We start from the raw sequence: 10,731 nt of genomic DNA, 5'->3' as shown, positions 1-10,731 counted from the left end.
CCAGCGGACGGGGTGCAGTGCAGGGGGACCCCTGAACCCCATCACAGGTCCCAGCACTCTCCCTCTAGAGAAAAGATTGAAGGTGGAGAACCTGGGGGTTCCTGGGGCATGGCTGCAGCCTGCCAGGACTGTCAGATTCCCCAAGGACAGACCCCTGCACTGCGCCAGCTGGAATTCAGCCCCTCACAGCGGTGGGACCCGCCAGGCAGCAGGTGCGAGGCTCTCAGCTGGGGGCACAGGACGGACATGTGGGAAGTGGAGTGGGGCTGGCACAGAATATGTCCCTTACCCAGCCCAGCCCTGGCGCACAGCAGGGGTTACGGCCACTTTGGTACCGACTGCAGGGGGGGGACGCAGGGAGGGGGAGACTCACCTGCCCCCAGCATCGCAGGAGGCTGGAGGTGAATCCAGCCCCACCACACTCCCAGCTAGGGACTCCCCAGCACATTGCTGGGGCCCTCACTGCTGCCATGGTTGTGGCTGGTCCTGGCAGGTGCAGGGGACACACTGGAGCGGGATGGGACCTGGGCTTAGTGCCTGGCCAAGGATGGGCCCCCCAGCTCCTGGGACTCTGCCCCCCACACTTTGGAGCCCCGCAGGTACCCCTCCAGTAGGGGTGTGTCAATGGTGGGGTCATCCTTGGGCCCCCCAGGAGGGAGGCAGAGACACACCCAGTGTAAGTGTAAGGGTGAGGATCAGTCCCTTTCCCACAGCTGGCTTGGAAGGCCTGAGCTCTATGGCCTCACTCCACAGCCAGGCCTCAAGAGCAGCCACCGCTGGGTGAGACTCGGGGAGTCACCCCCCCATGCCCATCGACACTGCGTAAACCAGCGTCAGCCCCGGCAGTTACAGGGACACAATGGCCCCACCAGTGCTAGAGCCGGGACCCGCCCCAGGATGGGGAACGAAAGCCGAGTCATTGTCCGTCTGTCCAGCCTCGCTCTGCATCGGTGCCGGTTTCGGGGCTGGGTGTTGCTTTGCGAGGGGTCGGATGACGCAGGGATGCTGAGAAAACGTGAGAGGGTTGGTGGGTAGAACGATGGTTATGGCAGAGCTCAGGGTGACTCGTGTCACTACCAGGTGGGGCCCGAGGGCGAGACCGGCGGGGCAGGGAAGAGCAGGCGAATGGGAAGGAAAGCCCGGGAGGAAGAAGCCGAAGAAGGAGGAAAAGACCTGGGAGAAGAACTCGCCCCAAGAGCAGAGCTGCCAGGACCCGCCTGCACGCCCATGACCAGCCGCAGGCACAGGCCGACCCGCCGGGCCAATAGGGGACATCCCCAACCACTTGGTGAGCAGGGCACCGTGTGGGGCGTCTGCTTGTGCGGTGACGAGTCGGGGGGGGCTGCCGCATTGCTCTGGCTGAGCCCTGTCTCTCTCGGCCGTCGGTCAATAACAAGTAGGACGTCTTCACGTCACCCTCCTCCCGTGCCACCACCAGACGCTTCCAGACTGCGCAGCCCAGATCCCGTCGCCACCCGCCGCCGGGATGAGGCTTAGGAGAGCCGCACGCAGAGGGCGATGTCTGTGTGACGCTGTGAAGGTGGAGCCTGTTCTGCCGCAGCCAACGCAGGGCTCCTGGTGGATAGAAAACTCCGGTCCGGTGGCCTGGGCTCCATGATGACTGGGGGTCCCTGTCTGCTGCAGCCTTCCTCCGCCTTCCCAGCTGCTGCAGCATCGCCCTGGCTGGCCTCCGCCTGTTCTGCCGCTCAGCGCTTCTCGGGTCCTTCGTCTGGACTCTCCCCCTTGACCTGGTGGCCATGCGCGACCCTGGAGCGCACAAGCCACTCGCCCCCTCGGGATGAGCCTGTCGGGGTGTTGGCACGGGAAACGTTATTATATTCTGATCTCATAGAGACATTGTTTTGTAAATGAATGCTTATTGATGTTCTCATAAGGTTCAATATTGAATTTAGCATTGTTAGTGAATCCTCCTTAATTTTCAGTATTGTTTTGTTAATGAGATCCTGTTCCTGTTCTATACGACCGAATAACTCTACCTTCCTGTAATTTACTTTTTGTTAATAATCTATTGGTACTTGACCTCCTGCTCAATAGGGAATTACCAGAGCGGAATGGCATAAGACCAGTAAGAATTCAGTTTGAGCTGGGGGAGTGGATAAGGGAATTATGAGAGACTCTCCCCTGGTTTGTTGGGAGGGGGTGAACAAAGGAGGAGAGAGGTATAAGTATTGCTCACTGCTTGTTGCAAGGTGTGCAGGCTTTGAGGAGAGATCCCCCTGCACCTTACTTGGCATGCCAAATAAAGATTCTTCTTCCACTCTCGGTGTGTTATTGGGCCAGCGTTGCATACCGGGCACGAACTGCCACTGTGCCACCTTAAGAAGGAGGCAACAGTTTTGGCGTCCCTGGGTGGGCACTCTAAATTAAAGCCTTGCCTGGCTCGCCTCTTGGCGGGGGTAGCGGGAGACGGCGTCAGACTTCCAGCGCGCACCGGTAATTTTACCGGGGAACTCGGCGTCCGGGTTCCGCAGCCCCTGCTGGGGACGACACAACGGTGCAACGCAGCAACGTGGAAGAGAGAGAGGAAACAGAGGGTGGAGCGGCGAGAGCCGGACCTCTGGACAGGTAAGACCCAGTCCCTTTTTGTGAAAGGGACTTCCGGGACGCCGGACGGCCAATATAGGGTTGGGGCGATAGGTTGTGATAAGGATGGGACTAGGTCAAAGTAGCCCCAAGGATAATACTCCCTTGGGTTGTGTCTTAAAACATTGGAAAATTATAGGGGGGTACCCCATGACTAAATCTAGACTAAGGAGACTGTGCACAGTAGAGTGGCCACAGTATAACCTAGAAGGGCAGGAGCGGTGGCCACCAGAGGGATCCCTAAATTATAACACCATATTGCAGCTGCTTTTGTTCTTACAACGTACCGGTAAATGGGAAGAACATATGTATGGCCAGTGTTTTGAATATCTTAAAAATAGACAAGACCTGCAGGAAATGTGTGGATTATCATGTGCAGTACAACCAGCTGTAAATAAGCCTAATGTAAACTGTCACCAGGACCCCCCTTCGGCTTCTGCACCCACACTCCCTCCATACAGGGAAAGGGTTTCCCATAATTTGGGAATAGCCCCCTCAGTTAAACTGTATCTATTAGTGACTGAAACAGTGGTTGACAGACTGGGAGCTGCGGATCAACAGGCTACTACTATGCAGGTGTATTCCCATGTGCCCTTTAATCCGATCGATTTGGAAACTTTTAAACCCCGAGCCGGGGAGTTTTCCACAGATCCTAGCCGCTTTATTTCAATTTTCAAAGGGTGTTTAGCCAGTCACAAGCCTGATTGGAATGACTGTCAGGTCCTAATGAGAACCCTGTTGTCTGAAGTGGAGCGTAACCAGGTTGTAACAAAAGCCAGGGAGAAAGCAAGAAAAAGGCATGAACTTGGCAGGAGCGAAAAAAAAAGCAATTTGTCAAATCCCTAAGCCCAGCAATAGGAAACAACTGCGTGCCTTTTTGGGAACAGCAGGATTTTGCAGATTATGGATACCTGATTTTGGGGTACTGGTTAAGCCTCTGTACGAGTGTGTTAAAGAAAGTAACAGAGACTTGTTCTGTTTTAAAAAAAAAAAAAAAAGAGGCTCAACATGCATTTAAAGCTTTAAAATTGTGTCTAATGGAAGCTCCGGCTTTAGGTCTACCAGATATTACCAAACCATTTCAGCTGTATGTGCATGAAAGGAAGGGAGTGGCCCTGGGAATATTAACTCAAAAGGTGGGAAGTTGGAAGCGACCTGTGGCTTACTTCTCTAAACAAATAGATACTGTTGCTAGAGGCTGGCCAGCGTGCCTGCGGGCGGTGGCAGCTGCAGCCATCGTCTTAGAGGAGGCAGGAAAACTCACTTTGGGAGGGGAAGTTGAGGTCAACACCCCACACGCTGTCCAAGACCTGCTGGAGGCAAAAGGAGGGCTTTGGCTCATGCAAGCCCGACTCACAAGGTACCAAGCGTCGTTGCTAGAGAGTGCAGAAGTTAAGTTGGTAACCAGTCCAACTTTGAACCCAGCCACCCTGTTACCTGAAAAGGGGACAGAGGAAATTGAGCATGACTGTTTAGAAACTATTGACACTCAATATTCGAGCCGCCCTGACCTTAAGGACCAACCACTTTTAAGTGCGGACTTAGAGTGGTTCACAGATGGCAGTTCCCAGGTGATAAACGGAAAAGGAGAGCTGGATATGCGATAGTCAGCCTGCACGAAACTATTGAGGCCCGTCCTTTACCAGTGGGTACATCAGCTCAGCTAGCAGAACTTATAGCCCTCACTCGAGCCCTGGAAATGACTAAGGATCTGCGAGTTACAATTTGGACAGACTCTAAGTATGTATTTGGGGTAGCACACGCCCATGCTGGAATTTGGAGAGAAAGGGGAATGCTCACAGCACAAGGGGAGCCTGTCAAATATGGAGAACAAATCCAGGCTTTCCTCCAGGCTATACAGGAACCAAAGGAGGTAGCTATTGTCCATTGTCGAGCTCACCAAAGGGGGGATGGAGATGTAACTAGAGGTAATGCCCGGGCAGACCGAGAGGCCAAACGGGTAGCGAATACAGAAGATATTGCTCTTTTGCCTCTGATTCCCACTCTCCCAAATCCCCATAAGAAGCCAGAATACTCTGCCCAAGAACAGCAGTTAGCTGAGCAGTTACAGCTGAACCTGCGAGAAGGATGGTATGTAAGTGAAAAAGGACAAGTGTTGCTTCCCGGACCCTTGATAAGGCCGACGGTTATGAGTTTTCATCAAGGGACACATGCAGGTCAGGAGGCCCTGATCCAATTATTAGAGAAGTACTTTATAGGAGATGGAATAAGAAATGAAGCCAGACGGGTGGTTAGAGACTGTATGGTATGTAAGACCCGTGGTACCCTCCCCACTACCATCAGCCCCGGGACCGGGACTCGTGTGGCAAATTGACTTTACTGAACTACCTTGCTCCAGTGGGTTTCGGTACCTACTGGTACTTGTGAATCGTTTTACAGGATGGATAGAGGCATTTCCATGTAAAAATTGTACGGCCAACATGGTTATCACTAAAATTTTAAAGGAGATAGTACCCCGGTTCGGAGTTCCAGAATGGATTGAATCAGACCGAGGAACCCATTTTGCGGCCCGATGTGTGGAGAAAGTAGCAGATGGACTCAATATTCTATGGAAATACCACACTCCATATAGACCACAGGCCAGCGGAGTGGTGGAAAGAGGGAATCAGACTTTGAAAAGACATTTGTCAAAATTGTGCCAGGAAGCTCAGCTTAAGTGGCCAGAGGCCCTCCCCTTAGCCCTCTTAAGGACCCGAATATTACCCAAAGGGAGGTTAGGATTAAGCCCATTCAAAATCTTGTTTGGGCGACCATGGCCAATGAATGGGGTGCTTGGTACAGGTATAGAATGGGGGATAGGGGAGGGGTTTTTAAAGAAATATTTGCTGTCGCTGTCGTCTGTTATGTCTTCAATCCACAGGTTTGTTTGTGACAATCAGCCCATTCCGTTGGACCAAGCCCTTCACGATATTCAGCCAGGAGACAGCGTCTTGCTTCGGACGTGGAAAGAGGAGCCCCTTCAAGAGAAGTGGAAAGGACCCCACCTCGTTTTATTGACCACAAAAACTGCTGCTAAACTAGAAGGAGTCAAACCGTGGGTCCATTTCACTCGATTAAAGAAGGTCGAACTGGCTGAGGAAAAGGAGTGGACTGTGAGCCGTGTCACTCCAGAAGCTGAAGAGGATTTAGGACTGAAATTGTTGTTTAAGCGAAAGTAATTCTGTATGCTGTAGCAAAATGCATTATTTGCTAATATGTAACTGTTTGTTAGGATTCAAGTAGGTCTGCCATTATTTAAAGGGTGTGTTGGCCTTTTCCACCAATCAGTAGGAATGCATGTATTAAGAGATAACAAAATGGGAATGCTACCCATAAATCAGGTTTTAAGTAAGGAATATGAGAAGACTCAATATGGGACATCTTGAGTGTTCTCAAAGGGGGGAAATGTTGGCACGGGAAACGTTATTATATTCTGATCTCATAGAGACATTGTTTTGTAAATGAATGCTTATTGATGTTCTCATAAGGTTCAATATTGAATTTAGCATTGTTAGTGAATCCTCCTTAATTTTCAGTATTGTTTTGTTAATGAGATCCTGTTCCTGTTCTATACGACCGAATAACTCTACCTTCCTGTAATTTACTTTTTGTTAATAATCTATTGGTACTTGACCTCCTGCTCAATAGGGAATTACCAGAGCGGAATGGCATAAGACCAGTAAGAATTCAGTTTGAGCTGGGGGAGTGGATAAGGGAATTATGAGAGACTCTCCCCTGGTTTGTTGGGAGGGGGTGAACAAAGGAGGAGAGAGGTATAAGTATTGCTCACTGCTTGTTGCAAGGTGTGCAGGCTTTGAGGAGAGATCCCCCTGCACCTTACTTGGCATGCCAAATAAAGATTCTTCTTCCACTCTCGGTGTGTTATTGGGCCAGCGTTGCATACCGGGCACGAACTGCCACTGTGCCACCTTAAGAAGGAGGCAACAGGGGGAAAGAGAGAAGGAGACAGTCCTGCAGCATCTGAAAGATTAACCAGTTATTTGGGCAGAAGCCTTAGGTGGGTGGGAGTCTTTGCTGGATTGTGGCTGGACTCAACAGCCTCCTGAGTCCCCTCCAGCCCTGGGACTCCATGATTCCAGGACACTGACCCCAGAAAACTCAGTCAGGGCCACATGCAACTGAGAGGCAAACCGCCCCCCCAGCCCTCCTGACGGGGGAGGAAAGACCGACAGCCAACTGTGGTCCCCCTCCTCACTGCCCTCAGGGTCCCCCCCACCGCCTGGGGGACTCGGGCTAGTAGATTTTGTGGGCCCCACCTCCAGGCTCGGTGTGGGGCCAGAAATGAGGGATCAGTGTGTGGGAGGGGGCTGCCAGGGAGCGCGCTGGGCAGGGAGGTGGGGCTTGGGCCGGATCTGGCCTGTGGGGATGGAGGTTCCCCACCCTGGTTTGAGCTTCTGCCCCAGTGTGGCCCGAGCCCTAAGGCGCCGCAGGAGACTCCTTGTTTCCGCTCATTCGGTAATCGTTGACAGTTCGACCTTCGCTGCCAGGGCTCTTCCTGCAAGCCCACCGGTGCCTCGCCCTGAGCCACGGGTGGCCTAGAGCAGCCCCAGGCTAGAGGGTGGGCCCTGTGCGTGACCCGCCTCCCTCACTGCTGGCCGCCAGGTACCGAGCTGCTCCCCAGGACAGGGCAGCCTGTCTGAGTGCGGGTACCTGGAATCCACGGGGTGGGCGATCGAACCGCAGTGGTGCTGGGACCGGCTGTGGAGGGCGCACGGCTCTGACAGTCCGTGTTGTGGGTGAGCAGTTTGCACCGTGCTTCCCAGGCCCGACTCAGTGTTGGGACACCCCAAACCAGCCAAGTCCTGGGACCCGGTGCGTGGGACCCAAGAAAGAAATGTTTTGCGGGGCCGCACGTCGGCCCCAGTTGTTATGCAGAAAATACAGACAGGATCTTTTTCAGGGGACAAGGCAGTAAGCCACGCTTATTAGAAGAGTAATTAATACCTAGCTACATACCCTCTATACACACACACACTCACAACACACACACATCCCGAATGTTCTGCAGCTGCTGCATAATTACCAGGCCTGAGTTGGCAGCTTGGGCTCGTAGCTCGTGGCGGCTGACTGGCCAGGAAAGCCGGGCACAAGGAAGAGCTGGTCTCTGTCAGGCGCGCACTGATGCTCTTTGATGTTGCAGGCAGAACGTTACCCAGAGGTCCTTCCTTCTCACCCCTTCTTTTATAGGATACAGGCTAGATGTCAGCCTATGGGTGCTGCTGTGTCATGCTGCCCAGAGTCATGTCCAGACATGACTTTCCTGCTTGTTCTTAGTGGGACCTTGTTCTTTTGTCTTCGGGGTGGATCTTTTCTCACCTTCAGGGCGTTGTCTGCACTTTTTCAGCCACTAGTGTCTGATCTTCAGGACAGGCTGGCGTGGAGGACCAATCACACATACCCCATTCACACATCTAATACAATTCTACAATTCACACCCGAGTCACTGAACTCGGCGAGAGTTCAGCCCCAAGAGAGCTCACAGGATGCAGGATGGAGTCTGGTACAATGTGAAGTCTGGATTTGTTCAAGTGATTTTAGAGTTTATAACAGAACTTGACATGAATTTGTACAAATATAAACGGATACAAATGAATAATCAAATATGACTAATTAACTTTCTCTAATTAACCCTACATTGTCCCCCTTTTGACCCTTCACTCACGACAGTGGTGAGAGGGTCACACTTTCTGTAACTGTTTTAAGGCTATGTATTGGGCTGTAACGTGAGCCTGTGGTTTTAATTTGGAGCACAGTCTTTTTATGCAACAGCACATGGTGCACATACCTAACAAGCAAATACAGCATAATACTAGTACGATTAGCAAGGGATGGACCATAACCGACAGGATGCCCTTGGACATGGGGGACCAGCCTGTGAAGATCTCACACCAAAGATATGCAGTGATTTCCTTTGTAGATTTAGCAATTCTTACCGAGTCTCCGTTTGCACGCAGTATCTGAATGACACGTTTCCCTATGTCCTTCTGTGTCGGTTCTAAAAACTGAGTCACCTCTGTTGCTTTGAGCAAGTGATCGGTTGAATTAGGCCAGTCCAAGCCCAGGTTTACAGAAAAGTTAACCACATTGGTGGTTAGAGTTGTCTATTTTTTTTACTTTTGGTAGATAGTAAGTGTGATTGCTGGTGTACAGCACACTAGTACTGCAGCTGCATTCATGCACTGGTGGCTGGCTGGTGCTCCCGTCTTCCCAAACCACACTCTCCCAGGAGGTGACACACACGCTGCCCATTGAACAATGCCCGTGTTATGTGTTCTAATTCGTCCCATATGCATGTTCCCAAGGAGATACCTGTACTGCATGGCTCTCTGGTGACAGGCAGGGAGAAGCAGACCCATTTCCGAGGGCTCCACTCATTACACCCTCGAGTACCCAATAGCTTGTCCTCTCTCCCAGCCCACTGACTCACAACGCGGGGAAGCCAGAAGGATCCCATGGTCAATACTGGGAGTGGGGTCACCTTCCACAGCTCTGTCTCCACAGACTGCTGGTGAGCCAACTTTGACAACAATTTCACTAAATAGTAAAGCAGGTTTAACCATGCTGGAGACGTACTGTATCCATTCATAGCTGTAGGTGTTCAACAGTGATCTTTTCCATCGTTTCAGGAGATGTGCTAAAACCTTAATATTTCCAGACAATACCCAGGACATTTCATGCTCAAGTGTTGCCAAGCTGAGAATCTGCATTTCAGAACACCCAATGGCTATTGCAGTTTTATTCTCTAACTCCATCTCTTTCTTATATAGCAACCAGGTCATACTGTTCAGCCACTGCCACATCTAGCTTTTAAGTTTCCTGAACCTAGCTGGACCAAATCCATATTGGTGGGCACCTGCTTCTGAATGAGGCTGTCTTGTAGCTGTGATAAGGTGCTTAACTTGTTTTTGATCACCTCTAGATCCACAGTGTTCATAATCCCTGTTCCAAAACCAGCTCCTCCCAAAATGGTATCTGCCACATCTCATTTTGCTCGAACACTGGAGGGCTGATGTGTCTTTACCCAGGCCGTCAGGATGCGGGGGAGGAAGGTAAACATTTAGGTTCCATTCTAGACATATTTAATTGAGTCCAGTCCATGCTAATTTTCACATCTATTAGTAATGGGTTTAACAAAACTTTTACTGGGTTGATTTGAGTTTTAAACAATTTAGGCTTTTTCCTCTTTACTGGGGTCCCCCTCATAAACGTATAGTTAGTGTCCCAAGTTCTGGTACAAGTGTCTGGAAACCATAAGTTCAATTTCCCCCCCACTGGGTGTTGGGCAATATCCCACAATCTCAGTCACCATGGTCGCTGATTTAATAAGGCACCCCACGCATATGGGAGTAGTGGGTAACTTGTAACCCACATTGTATCCCCCAAAAGACCTTCCATTTTTACTCCTATTTCCCAGTGTTTTCTTACCCTGGCAGTGTCTGTGAGGTGAACTTTAAGTCCCAGATCCCCTTCCCAGGCATACACCTGGGTATCCCCTAGAGGTCTTAGAATTTGGCTAGTATTTTTATTATACCATTTTATGAGGGTCACTGGGAGGGATCCATGACTGGTGGTTAGGGAATGAGTTGTTCCTTAGGTGTTGATTTATAAGGAGGACTGCATCTCTTCCCATGACTGCTTCAACTAGCTTAGTGCTGAGAATCCCTACAAACAGATAAAGCCATCCCTCATCCTGTGGGCTCATCTTTTGCTGGGATGGACTTCTGTGAATTGGAGTTTCCACACCTTCAAGCTCTGGTTCTGGGACTCTTTCTCCTGGTAACGCATGCGCAATTAGAAAACGAAGAAGGAAAAGGAAAAAGAAAAGAAAAAAGAAACAAAACTGTTAATTGGTTAACAATCTAGTGGGAGGTGATCTGCTGCCTGCAGGATTCCAAGTGAGAGCATTGCCTAGAAGGGATGAAATATTATTGAAACAGTTTTATTTGGGATACATGTACCCATTTAAGTTTACCATCTTTTTCAATGCAATATACCACGGGGCTGAGGCAGTCAACTATGGAGTATGGACCTACCCATTTGGATTCTAGGGTGTGATCCTTCTTCCCTAACTTTAAGTACATAACCTGGTCTCCAATCTCCCACAAA

The 10,731-nt window shown here is 50.6% G+C and overlaps 1 long non-coding RNA gene across 2 annotated transcripts; it reads left to right on the top strand.

Moving 5' to 3' along the window:
- The first annotated feature begins 1,044 nt into the window (after nucleotides 1-1,044).
- Nucleotides 1,045-6,475, top strand: LOC142003919 (uncharacterized). 2 transcript variants are annotated; one of them, XR_012642898.1, is made up of 3 exons: nucleotides 1,274-1,288; nucleotides 1,439-2,586; nucleotides 5,486-6,475. It is a non-coding gene; the product is annotated as an uncharacterized LOC142003919 (long non-coding RNA). The 2 variants fall into 2 exon arrangements; XR_012642897.1 differs by having other exon boundaries at nucleotides 1,045-2,586.
- The last annotated feature ends 4,256 nt before the right edge of the window (nucleotides 6,476-10,731 follow it).

This window comes from Carettochelys insculpta, chromosome 30 (assembly GCF_033958435.1).
Source record: "Carettochelys insculpta isolate YL-2023 chromosome 30, ASM3395843v1, whole genome shotgun sequence".
NCBI lineage: Eukaryota > Metazoa > Chordata > Testudines > Carettochelyidae > Carettochelys > Carettochelys insculpta.
Note: the sequence above shows the minus strand (reverse complement) of the source record. Positions and strands in the feature narration are given on the sequence as shown.